This window comes from Perca fluviatilis, chromosome 2, assembly GCF_010015445.1.
Source record: "Perca fluviatilis chromosome 2, GENO_Pfluv_1.0, whole genome shotgun sequence".
In the NCBI taxonomy this organism is placed as follows: domain Eukaryota; kingdom Metazoa; phylum Chordata; class Actinopteri; order Perciformes; family Percidae; genus Perca; species Perca fluviatilis.
This window is the reverse complement of record NC_053113.1, coordinates 47,454,580-47,468,243: the sequence shown is the minus strand read 5'-3', so window position 1 is coordinate 47,468,243 and position 13,664 is coordinate 47,454,580. Positions and strand designations below refer to the sequence as shown.

General features: G+C 42.3%; 1 protein-coding gene across 5 annotated transcripts in view; it reads left to right on the top strand.

The window, feature by feature from the left end:
• The window catches only part of aplp2 (amyloid beta (A4) precursor-like protein 2), a 109,350-nt gene that overhangs the window by 1,219 nt on the left and 94,467 nt on the right, over positions 1 to 13,664 (top strand). The window lies entirely within an intron of this gene.

Genomic DNA, 13,664 nt, shown 5'->3' with positions numbered 1-13,664 from the left:
AGAGGACGTCCTCAAATGTCTTGTTTTTGTCCCCAACTCAAAGCTATTCAGTTTACTGTCACAGAGGAGAGAAGACACTAGAATGCATTCACATTTAACATGCTGGAATCAGAGAAGTTAGAATTTTTTTTTTTTCATAAAAAAAATGACTCAAACCGATTAATGGATTATCAAAATAGTTGCCGATTTAATTTAATAGTTGACAACTAATCGATTCATTTTGCAGCTCTATGTGAGTCTATTTGTCAGATATGCAGGTCCTCCACACACACACACACACACACACACACACACACACACACACACACACACACACACACACACACACACACACCTTACTTACCTAATGCTCTGTTTTCCTGCTGGCTCACCAGTTATTGTCCTGGACAATAACTGGTGAGCCATGCAGGAAGCCTGCAGTGTCAGACTGTGTGTCATGGGATAACAATGCACCCATTCTCAGAGCAAACAGCCCCCACCCACAGGGTAAACACTAGTGTTTCAGCTCACTGCCGAAGTAACCATGACAAAACATTTGAGCAAGACATCTCCTCCAGCCACTGTTGTGCAAAGTGGCTGGTTATGAGGTAATGTTTCTCTCTCTCTCTCTCTCTCTCTCTCTCTCTCTCTCTCTCTCTTTTTCTCTCGTGTTTGCGACAAAAACCTTGGCCATTTCGAGGCAGTATTGGCTGGCATTGTGTGTGTGGGGGGATAATGGTTATTATGTCCCCAACCGAATCTATGCTGCTGCCCTCTCTCTACAAAGAGCTGTCCCCTCTGCAACGATTGCCTCCTCAGTCAGCCCTCCTCACCGCACAGACGCGCAGATCGATAGCGGACAGACTCCTCCTGAGATGATTAATGGATGAAATCAATGAATTTTCCCGATCAGTCACCCAGATTAAATTGAGAAATGTATGGTGGCTGAGGATTCCTGTGGTTTAATCAATGGCTGTCCTCAAGGACAAGGCTTTTTTCTTTGTTTGACATGGCGTTTTTTTATTTGCAGTAAAACGCGATAGAATGGATAGAATATGGCTATTCATATCCCTTTTATTTATTTTTTTGCCCCTTCCTCCTTTGCCCTTAAATGCACACTGTGTACAGGAAACCTGAGACTTCTAATACTGAAGTGGAAATAAAGAAAAACCTGAATATACAGTACATCTGTAGGGGAAAACACAAATATGAACACCTTTTGAGTTGGAGAAAGAAGAGAACAAATCCAACAAGATGACTTTATTCATTTATAAGATTCATGTCCGGTTACATCTCTATATGTTTAACTAAATTAAAAGATTACAGATACACAAAGGATCAAGTTAAACGTCAACATGTCAGGGTTTTCTATACCATTATAAGACTTGGGCGCTGCACCCAAGCCGTTTTTGGCACCAACTAAGCATAAAAACTAACTTACATGACTTTTCTCAGATCTAATGATGGTAGTCGGTCCCCAGTGGACTTCTTCAGCAAGTTTTTAGACATGGTTCTGAAAAATGTCCCATTTTCTTAAGGGAGGTCCGTTTTAAAACGCCTCCAAATACATGCACCTAAGGCTGGCTACACACTGGCTGCGTGGCGTGAGTGTGTCAGCTGCGTGGCGTGTCCGTTTATATTTGGGCTCCCATGTTAACAGGTTAGAGCTTACACACTGCCTGCGTGAAGCGCACGTCTCCGTCTCAAAAACACGTGCATACTAGAAATAGGACCGATGCCTAGCGTGTTGGAAGTGTTTCCAGGCAAAATAGAATAGGAAAAGATGTTTATATGTCATTTTGACACGAATACATATTAATAAATGACATGTTGATGTTTGAAAGTCTCTAGGTTTTGATAGAAATGCAGATATAAATGTAAAAAAAAAAAAATTAGATTTTCTTATATCGCACCTGTCAATACAGAACGAAATATTCTGTAGCCTATTTTGCCGTCAATACGGCCGACGTTGTCTTTACTGTAATCAGATCAGTAGATATGTATGTTTAACATGATATTTCATTTATCAATGGGAAACATACATGTGTCCAGACAAGGCTAGCAGCAGCAGCGCCGCGTCAGACACGTTTCTGGTGGGGAAAGACAGAAAAATCTACGCAGCTGACACACAACGCTCACACCACGCAGGCAGTGTGTAGCCGGCCTAAGTCTTCCACAAACTAGGGCTGCACGATATGAGGAAAATACCTTGAATATTGCGATAACGATATTTCTTGCGATACATAAACAGATGTTAAAGTGTACTCAGTTCGGCCTTTCTGCTGCTTTCAGTATTCTGCTAAAATACAATTAAACATTAAAACATTAAATGAAAAAAACATTACAAAACAAAACATTAACATTAAACAACCTTATACAGTTACATTTTAAAAAGTGCAGTTTTCTCCTGATATTATCTTTAAATTAACACAAAAAATCTCGCCGTGTCTTTGGATATGTTTATTGTAGGGATCGACGGATACTGGTTTCTCAAGGCCGATACTGATACCGATTATTAGTAGTTAATAAAACCGAAAACTGATATTTGGAACCAATATGCATTTACAGTGAAAATGAAAATCTTTGAAGGTCCGATGTGTGGGAATTCCTCCCATCTAGCGTTGAGATCACATATCGCAATCAACTCTCTCTCACCACGCAGATCAAAGTAGGTATTACAGCTACGGTAGCCTTCACGCTTCATAAAGCCGGTCTCTTGCTCTTTTCAATCTCCTTTTTCTTTTTCTGGGCGAAGAAGAAGACTCCTGTTCCTGAAATTTGGATTTTGAATATGTGTGGTCCTCCATGTTTCCGGGAAGCTACGATAACTCTTTAGCAGCATTAGCAGCACCTGTGAGTTTATCATGTGACAGCGAAAACACGAAAGGCGGAGCAGTATGTCCCTTACCGGCTAACGTATTTCAAGATGGCGCATGAATATGGAGCGTCTACCCCAGCTCATGCAAACGCAAATGTAAAATTTCAAGCCAAAAGGAATACTTGGAATTGATGGTGGAGGTCAATATTCATGAAGTATTCAAGTTGGTGAACGGGCAACACAGATTTTGATAATGAACAACTAAACACGTTACATACTGGACCTTTTTGATTTTTGAAATGTTACATTCTCGGTTGATATTGCAACGACGATTAAAATATCTGATATATTGTGCAGTCCTACCACTAGAGCTGGGCAATATATCGATATTATATTGATATTGTGATATGAGACTAGATATCGTCTTTGATTTTGGATATCGTAATATGGCATAAGTGTTGTGTTTTCCTGGATTTCCTGGGCATTACAGTAAAGTGATGTCATTTTCTATTTATCAAAAAACTAATTGAGTAAATATTTTGTGAAAGTACCAATAGTCAACACTATTCGTACAATAATATGATACAATATCGTTGCGGTATCGACAGCGATGTATTTGGTCAAAAATATCGGGATATTTGATTTTCTTCATATCGCCCAGCCCTACCTACCACAAACCTAGGGGAAACACGGCATGTCATTTTTTTTTTCTCAGCCAGGATACAAATAAAGCCAGCTCCATGTTTCCATTCCCCTGTGTGTGTGTGTGTGTGTGTGTGTGTGTGTGTGTGTGTTTCTCCACTGTTTGAAGCTTGTCAGGACTGGACAGCTGCTGTTGCTGTTGTTTGTCAGTGAAGCTGCTGGTGTGTGCAGTGTGGGCCCTGCTGATGAGCCCGTGGACACACAGCCGAGCTACATATTGGCCGTGCTGACATGCTGACTGGATGCACTCCCCTGGACCTTGAGCTTGAATTTACGAGCCGGGAGAGCTCCTGCGAGACCTGCTCGCTGTTAGTCAGGCATGGTTTATTCCCTCTCCTCCACCTCCTCTCCTGCCATTGTTCCTCATCTCTTTGTGTATTTGACCGGAGCGGCCCTCTTGTTTCGCAGTTCCTCCTTTTTTTTTTTTCCTAGCATTTTGGGATTAGCCGGCTACTTCAGCTGTGTAAACAGTTTTGTTTTGTCAGGTACCTGCGAGAGTGCCAGATTGTGAGCTTTTTTATTTCTTCAGCTGTGCCCCCCACACCTCTCATCTGAGCATCTCTTCTCTTTACAGGACGCTGTGGCATCAAATAGGGCTGCACAATATATAGATTTGTTTTTATTAATAGTCATGGCGATATCAACTGGCGCGATAAACGCATCGGGAAAGGCTGCGACACATCGCGAAAGACACTCAGAGATTTTTAGTGTTAGTTCAAAGAAAATAGCAGCAGAAAACTGCACTTTATAATGTAACTGTCATTCTTTTTTTTAAGTAGTGCCTTTTTTATATTCAACTCAATATTCAGTTTGTTCAATAAAAGTGGGGATGCACCGATCCGACTTTTTCAGTCCCGATACTGATGCCAGGTCTTTGTGTATCTGTCGATACCCGATACCGATCCGATACCGTTGTTGAATGAATAATACACCGTATGCCTTCCACCTTATACCTTCCTTCCACCACGTGGAGGAGACTAAAGGCACCAGACTTTCCTAACTAAGACTAAATAACATAGTATATGTAATGTATTGAATTCTTATTTATTTGTACACTCAACTCTTCCAGCATGTGACACACGTGAGACAGAGGGGGATAAAACTTACAAAATTGGAACTCTGATCCCCGATCCAGCTATTTTGTCAATATCGGGACCGATATCCGATCTTAATATCAGATCGGTGCACCCCTAAGTAAAAGAAATGATTTCCGTTCATTTGTTTTAAATTCAACAAGCAACTGGTCGCATTTTAGTAGGATAACGAAAGCACTTTACTTCACTCTCCGCAAGTAATATCGTTATCGCGATATTCAACAACGTTATCGCACATCGCATATTTTCCTCGTATTGTGCAGCCCTAGCTTCAAATGAGGTTTTTCCACTTTTAGCTCTTTACTCTCTGTGTTTTGTCTTATAATTTCATTTCCCCTTGTTGTTACAAACAATCAGGGTTTTTTATTTTAATTTCACTCTCTTGTGGGAAAAAGCCAGGCTGAGCAGCTGTATCTTTTTCTGGAGCTGATTCAGAAATAGGGCGCAGGCTACAAACCGCAGAACTGGTTTACCCAGAGAGTTGCATCACACTGAGGCATGTGCTGATATGACTCCCACTGGATTAATGGAATGCACAATATCTGGAACAGTTAATGCTTTTGGTACATTTCATTCTCTGCTGACTTGGGCAAGCAAAGATTATCGCAGCTATGACGCACGGTGTAAAAAATGACAGAGCGTTACGCAAACGCAACCACAACATCCGATTTTGTGCGTTTGTCAAAAAAAAAAATACAAAAAATTTGGTGTCCCTAACATCAATGCGTGTCTGACTTCAAGGCAAGATTGAGCTTGTATGGAATAGACCAGTGTTAACTCGTGCTGCTGGAGTGACTTTGGCTCTATAGGGTTTGGTTGCAGTCCTCTTGCAGCAGCAGATTTCCCCTTATCATCTTCAGTGTGTGTGTGCGTGCTTGGCTGTGTGTGCTATTTGCCGAGCATTGATGTTAAAGTGTGCTTTTGTGTGTGTATTTGCTCTGGGTATGTGCTGATAGTGAACAATTGCATGTGAATGCCCCCCCCCCCCACCCCCCAGTTGGCTGTGACTGTCAGGGCGGGTACTATGAAGCCGTCCTTTGGCAGCGCTGAATGACCCTTTGTGTGCCCCAGAATAGCCCGTCACAACCCAGGGTTGTCGTTACAATCCAGAGGTGATGGAGATACCGAGGCGAGACGAGGGCAACGGCAGACTGGTGGTGATGTTTCGCGCCTGGAAAAAAAAAACAACCCCAAACAACAATCCGAAGTACTTGCATTTGATAATGATCTCAATACATTGTTGTGGGTGGAGGAGCACAGTCAAAGCCTTCTGTAGGCTGTTTCTTCTCTCCTCGAAGGCTACATCTACGCTACTACATTTTGGTTAATAAACTGAATATCTTTTGCTACGTTTACGCCTCGCCTCCACACTACTGCGGTGTTTCCGAGCCTCTAAAACGGAGACATTTGCAAACACTGCTACCCCCCGTTTTGGTTTGAAAACTTGCTTTGTAGTCTGGACGGGCCCAAACGGAGACACACGTCAGTCAGTCTTATCGGTTAGGTAGGCTTACATACCTTTCAGTAACAGTTCCACCTCATCGTCGCTCCAAGCTAATCAATCCCTGCTCTTACTGTTCACCACTGTTGTTCTTTCTCCAAAGTAGTTTTTCTGTATTTTCAACTTCTACATCCATGATTTTTTTTAAAGATAATTTTTAGGCCTTTATTGACAGGACAGCTGAAGAAATGAAAGGGAAGAGAGAGAGGGAGGAATGACATGCAGCAAAGGGCCACGGGTCGGAGTCGAACCCGGGACCACTGCGTCGAGGAGTAAACCTCTATATGTGGACCCCCGCTCTACCAACTCAGCTATCCGGGTACCCGCATCCAAGATTTTTTAACCGCAGAGTAACGTCAGACAACCTGCTTCCTGTTCACACCGGCACCCAGTGTGTGTAAATGGTCATGTGATATGTGTTGCGTTAATATGGACAGAGATTAGTTCTGCTGCTGGAGCTCAAACTTTTGTGTGGACAAGAGATGTAGCCTAAGCTGAAAAGATTGCCTCTTTGACTTCCGCATTCCGCCGCGTCAATCTAGTTGAGAGCAGCGCCACATGCTCCATCAGCTGAGAATCAGCCTCACTCGCCCTTGAATTCGTAGATTAGCTCTTAAAACCTTGCTTTCAATTGTTGGGGACAGCCCCGTATCCCTTTTGAATCCTCTTAGCGACAAAAAAAACGCCAGGTGCTTACAGATCTGCGAGGGAAAAGTTCTAATCCCAGAGCCCTACCCTTCTCCGTCTGCCTCGAACACTCATACGCTCAGTTCCCTCCCCCAGCTCACCCACTCACTTAGTCAAACCCTCATTTCCAAGCTCTGCAGAGGTAAACTGACTTCAAAGTGGAACAGCAGGACAGTGTGAGTCACCTGTATATAATATCGGAGGTGTTCGCTCAGCGCTGAAGTTTGATCCGTGCTCTATGACTAACAGTAGGAACGGATGTCTGATTGAATCTAAAGCCCTTATTCTGTCCTTTTCACTTCCCCAAAGAAGCCTTCCTGCCACTCGGTTCATCTACGGTTTTCTGTCTGCCTGTCTGTCTCTCCGTCTTCTTTTCACTGCCGTGGCTGTCTCTTTCCTTCTGAACCCGAGCAACGTCTCCTGGAGTGATTCCGTCGACAGACACACTCTCAGCTCAGCTCGGGATTTAAATAGAGAGGCCTCATCAGGCGAGCCTTGTTCTCATGATGCCAGGCTTTGTCTCTCAGGCACTGCGTGCGCTCTAATTATCCCGAGTGAGCAGAGTGCCATCTTTTTTTTTTTTTTTGTAACTGGAAATGCATGTTTGTGTGTCTGCATATGCCTCTGTAGGGCTGCAACTAACGATTATTTTCATTGTTGATTAATCTGATTGTTTTTTCAATTAATGGATTAGTTGTTTGGTCTCTAAAATGTCAGAAAATGGTGAAAAATGTGGATCAGCGTTTCCCAAAGCCCAAGACGATGTCCTCAAATGTCTCTTTGTCCACAGCTCAAAGATATTCAGCTTACTGTCACGGAGGAGAGAAGAAACTAGAACACATTCACATTTAACAAGCTGACATCAGAGAATTTATTTCATTAAAAATGACTCAAACCGATTACTCCGTTATCAAAATAGTTGGCGATTTGACTTAGTAGTTGACAGCTAATTGATTCATTGATTAATTTTTCCAGCTCCATGTCTTGTGAAATGTGTTTTTTGTATGCCTAAATCCTCTTGCAGCTCAGCTCATCACATATTTAGTCCGTTTTTTTTCTTCACACCGCTTAAGTTGCACCAGGGCCTCCTGCCATATGTAGGCCGGTCTGCACAGCCTCGGCAGTCCTCCTCGTGTATATACGCAGCCAACGTGAGCGCCGCAGCACCTGAGTCTGTGTGTTTTCGACAATAGCCTGGCTCAGCACGGCTGCACGAGAATTCCTTTTGTCGGTTTGTATACCAGAGTGCTCAGGAATGCGTAGCCCGAAGTGCCAACGGCTCGCTGTATTGTGCGGTGAGCGGCTCTCTTCCTGTATCAGCGCTGTGAGAGAGAGAGAGTGACTGTATGCTCTGACTAGTTCAGAGAACAAAAACATCCCTTGAAATCCCTTTTGAAAGGAACCCTGCCATTTCAGACTTTATTTTTTAATGTGATTTCTGTTTGAGAATGAGAAGACAGTCAACGTAGGTGGGTTAAACCCTGTCACCTCCCTACTCTGTGTGTGTGTGTGTGTGTGTGTGTGTGTCTCAGTGAGTCACTCTCGCTGCTTGGGTCTTTCTTTCCATGAATAAAACATCTGGTGTGCTATCTATGAGCTATGGTGCACTTGCCCCTCTGCTTATGGCCCCCGCCTGTCTCTTCCTCAGTCCCTGTCTGTCCTTATGCGAGGAAGACTGTGTTGTCTGCTGTCCCCTCCTTGTCTTATTCAGGTGAATAGCTCTCATTTTTTTGTGAGTCATACACAGCCTCTGGCGAAGCACGGGCACCGATTTTTGCCTGCCTTTTTGTGACTGCACAAAAGGAAATAGAACGGAGGCAGGCAGCTAAGAATCAACGAGCAGTTTAACTGTGTGCCAGGCATTGTTTCCCGCTGTTTGCATGCTCAACTTCACCAGAAACTATAGGAGCAAAAAAAATGACTCAAGGGCTGTTTTTACTTGCCTTTGAGCCCATCCTCCACTGAATTTTCGTCTCTCTTGTCGAACAAGAGCATTCAAATCAGACCCAGTTTTCCAAACTTCAGTTAGAATTGTCTTTTCTTAGCGCTTTTTTGATTAGTTTCTTTGTCTCTTTCTGTGTGAGAGCTCGAGTGTGTGGAATGGGTCTGCCTTTGTGCCTCTTTGTGCATCACGTCTCGGTCCTTAAGTTCTCTGGATACGCGCGCAGCACGCTGGGAGGCCATTTTTGGATGCTGTGTGTCTCGTCGTCACGTTCAGCGTTGGACTTTCAGAGCTAAAGTGATCTATTTTTTGGTTTGTGATTTAAGAGCCGCGAGACGTCCTTCTCTCAGCTGATCTGCATGCCCAGGTGTAAGCACAGTGGCGTGGCTTTCTAGCTGAAGGGGAATGGCGGGAGGAGGTGGGGCTCTCGCCTTGATAAGCTGGCTGGATGACTGGCAGGCTGCCTGGCTGCTACAGTACTCTGTTTTTGCTGAGCAACGCTGCACAAATACGCCATCCCCTGCCAGGGAAAACAGAGCATTTTAGTTCCAGCTCCCTCCCTTTCCATCTTCCTGCTTACTGACCTTCCTTCATATCCCTCCTGTTCTCCCACCCCACCCCCCTGTGCCTGTAGTGGAAATGGTATCATCCAGTGCCATTCCACTGGAACCAACGGCGGCATTGGAGTCCATCCTGTTCCTTTTTTTTTCCTAAAGTTTATCCATTTTATTCCTTGGGAGAGCAGGGGGAAATGAAAATGTCAGAACATTAAGAGATAGAAGCAGTGCAGTGTAACTGTATACCCCCAGAGAGAGGCCTGTGCTGCTGCTGCTGCTGCTGCTGCTGCTGCTGCTGCTGCTGCTGCAGCCGCCGCCACTGGTACTCTACGCTATGTGACGGCCCTGTTAGCAGCCTGTCTGATACAGCACTTTCTCAAGGAGAAGGTGGCCAAGGACAAACAGCAGCTCTGTCAGATGGTCCGCTGGGAACACAGACAGAGATTTGCTCCTACGGAGGAAGAAAGGGGGGGGAACGGGAGACGCTAGTGTTCCACCCTGGATGTTTGAGGCAGAACTGATTTCCTTTTCCTGTAACTGAAATGACATTTTTTTTTCTTTGTATTTTCCCCTTACTTATCTTTAAGCTCCTACCTCCATGCACTGTAATTAATTCAATGAGAGGTGTTGTGTGCATGATGAAGAGATAAAGCCTGCAGATCCCCTACCTGCCCTCACAGAAGCATTAAAAAGGAGGGCAGTGTATTGGATTATAGAATGAGAAGGCAATACATAAATGAGAATTACTGTAGAACCCGGATGTAACTCATTGGACATCATTTCCTCGGTCTGATTAATATAGCTTGAATGCTAGCAGGAAACCCTGGGAAATAAAGGACTCTTATAGACACACAAACAGAATCCGACCGCATTATAATTTCTACGGTGGCGGGAAGTGCAATGCAACATTACAAAGAATGAAACACTTTTACATTTTGGAAAACAAAATAACATTTTGGAAAACAAAATAACATTTTAGAAAACAAATTTACATTTTAGAAAACAAATTTACATTTTGGAAAACAAATTTACATTTTGGAAAACAAAATAACATTTTCGAAAACAAATTTACATTTTGGAAAACAAAATAACATTTTAGAAAACAAATTTACATTTTCGAAAACAAAATAACATTTTCGAAAACAAATTTACATTTTAGAAAACAAATTTACATTTTGGAAAACAAAATAACATTTTAGAAAACAAATTTACATTTTGAAAACAAATTAACAAGATGCAAAACACTTTTACCAGTCCCGAAACAAATTTACAAATGACAGATTCTTCACGGAAAGGGAATGTACCACATACCGGAAGTGATGAGGTTTTGTATACATGGTCGCCTTGACTACGGCAGTTATGGATCGAATGCGTCCAATAGCGCCAATCTTGGAACAGGGGAGGCACTGCCTTATATACTGTCTATGGGCCGTCCTTAATGCATCAGCGTCAATGTAGGCAAAGGTCTAACGGAAATAAAATCACTATAAATCGTCAAAATCTCATGCGATGTTCTAGTTTTTTAAACAAAAGACAAAGAGACTAATTAATGTGTTAATACAAAGAATATTTATTATAATCAGTTCACAGATATGAGTACAAACGGAAACTTCACCCTTCTGAACTAAGAGGTTCTGCTTCAAAGTGAAGTTTAAACAGACTGAAATGTCCAGGCTCACTCCCCCACTAATGATTCATTTATTTCTGCATGTATTTATTTATTTAACGAGACTTTAAGTCGTGTTTCGTGTCCACAGTCCGAGTCCCGCCAGACTCCCTTTAGGAAACCTGTGATTTAAACTTCAGCAGGCTGTGACAGTCCGGCCCGTTCAGTCCTGGATCTGATTCTCCGGGCTTCCCTTCCCTCCAGCGGGCCCAGCAATACGGCCTGGGTCTCCAGCTGCGTGGTGTCGGTTTTGGCTCCCAGGAATGGGCAGTGAGCTCCAGGTCCTGCAGCTGCAGACGGACTCAGCTGCCCCCTGCTGTGCGCTCCGAACCGGCCGCGGCTGTCGATACGTTCCCTGTGTTTTCCGTCAGGTCCGCGTCATATAAAAACTCCAAACACCGACCACACGTAAAGTCACCATAAACTTCATTCACGCCATATACTCACTCACAACAACACAAATTGACTGCGGCTCACCAACAACACCTCATCACTTCCGGTATGTGGTACATTCCCTTTTCCGTGAAGAATCTGTCATTTGTAAATTTGTTTCGGACTGGTAAAAGTGTTTTGCATCTTGTTAATTTGTTTTCTAAAATGTAAATTTGTTTTCTAAAATGTAAATTTGTTTTCTAAAATGTTATTTTGTTTTCCAAAATGTAAATTTGTTTTCTAAAAATGTTATTTTGTTTTCTAAAATGTTATTTTGTTTTCTAAAATGTAAATTTGTTTTCTAAAATGTAAATTTGTTTTCCAAAATGTAAATTTGTTTTCTAAAATGTTATTTTGTTTTCCAAAATGTTAATTTGTTTTCCAAAATGTTATTTTGTTTTCCAAAATGTAAATTTGTTTTCCAAAATGTAAATTTGTTTTCCAAAATGTAAATTTGTTTTCCAAAAGTGTAAAAGTGTTTCATTCTTTGTAATGTTGCATTGCACTTCCGGCCACCGTAAATTTCACTGAGAGCATGTGCAGCAACTCCCTATCCTGCCTCAGTCTCTATTTCCCTTTTATTTCCCCTGCATCAACTCTACATAGTACACACCTTTTCAGGATTACAGTTTTGTTATGCAGAAACGATAACTTTGCCGGAGTCAAAAAGGTAAAACCGACAGCACTTTCACCATTGATTCATTTGTTGATTATTTTTTTTCAACAAATTTTACGTGTTCATCACATGGCTGTATACAGCCCTATAGATTCAGGTCGCTTGTTTTGGGCAATCAACCGTGCAAAATCCAAAGATGTTCCATTCATAATGACATAAAACAAAGAAAAGCAGTGAATCCCTACATTTGAGAAGCTGGAACGAGCAAATGTTTGGCCTTTTTATTGGGATGAATCCAGATTGTTGGGGTTCGGCCGAATACCGAATCTACTAGTTGGGATTCTGCCAAATCCGAAACCGAATAACGAATCCTCCACCCATCCTTAGTCCATTAACACAGTAAACACATTAATGAAGTAAACAACGTCCACAGCCTCTAAAATAGTTAAATGTAACAACTTAATGTTGAATTCACACACTCTTCTCACATCATAGAAAAGCACATCGCTATTGCCAGATGAGTGACAATTTTGTCAACCAGTGTATGATGAAGGTGTTGTGAAATGTGTGATTAAAACTCACTATTTACATTATTTACAGTACTTGTTTTACAGCGGATATGTGAAAAGGTACACAACCTTATTTGTTTAACAGTATTTTAGTTTTACTGCGAACCGTCACAGGAAGTGCTTTTATTCTGAAGTAGCCTACACCGAAGTTGTATGTTGTGTACTCTTGCTAGCTTACTGAGATGAACGTGAGACGCTAGATGCAAAACATGTCCGTCAAGCTTAGGTTGTTCACTTTCTTGTGTGTAAAACGGCAACATACTGAACAGTAAATGTTCACAGCAAAAGAACATTGGTCGTCATTCGAAGCCATTCCACTACAGAAGGCATGTTGGGTGGGTGAAATTAGAAAGCTAACGTTAGCTAACGAGCAGCAGTCGAGTAAGGTTTCGGTTCAGTGGAAAAACCCCGTCAAAAAGCCCAATATTCGATCTAGTAATTGATTAATCAAGTAATTGTTTCTGCACTGGACTGTTCCCCAAGCCTCTCCCATTGCATGGTTTGCATGTCAGTGTGTGTGCCATGTGCTACTCAAGGCCTAATTGTAGGCAGCATATTTAGTATTCTGCACCAGACTTCCCTCCACCCAGATCAGGCAGTGGCTGAGCTATGACCCTGCTATTATCCTTGTAGTATCTCTCTTTATAATTCACTAACTAATGACCAGTAGAAGTTTCCATTATCTTTCACAAGAAGTTATTATAAGACCATTTGTGCTCAGACATCCGTGGGAAATGACTCCTATAGCAACAATGGCTGTGCATCAAACAATGAATTCTGAGTGCCGTCAGGTCGCGAGCTGAAGGAGTACTGTCATTTAACGTCATGTGTAAATTTTTTGTTTTTGTTACAACCATTTCCATTTTACACCATAGTGCCCTGGAACGGCACTTTTTTTCATCACAAAGCTGCAGCTCAGGAATGCGGCGGCCATGCACCTCTATCAGCCATTTGGATCAGAGATAAAAACCAATCAAGCACTCTAGAGAATTCCATTAGTTTGAGATATGAATATAGCTCCAAGCGCAAATCTGAAATAGTCTGCTGTTTTCAGACAAACCCATTAAAAGTCATTTGATCTTCTGCAGCTAATTATAGAGC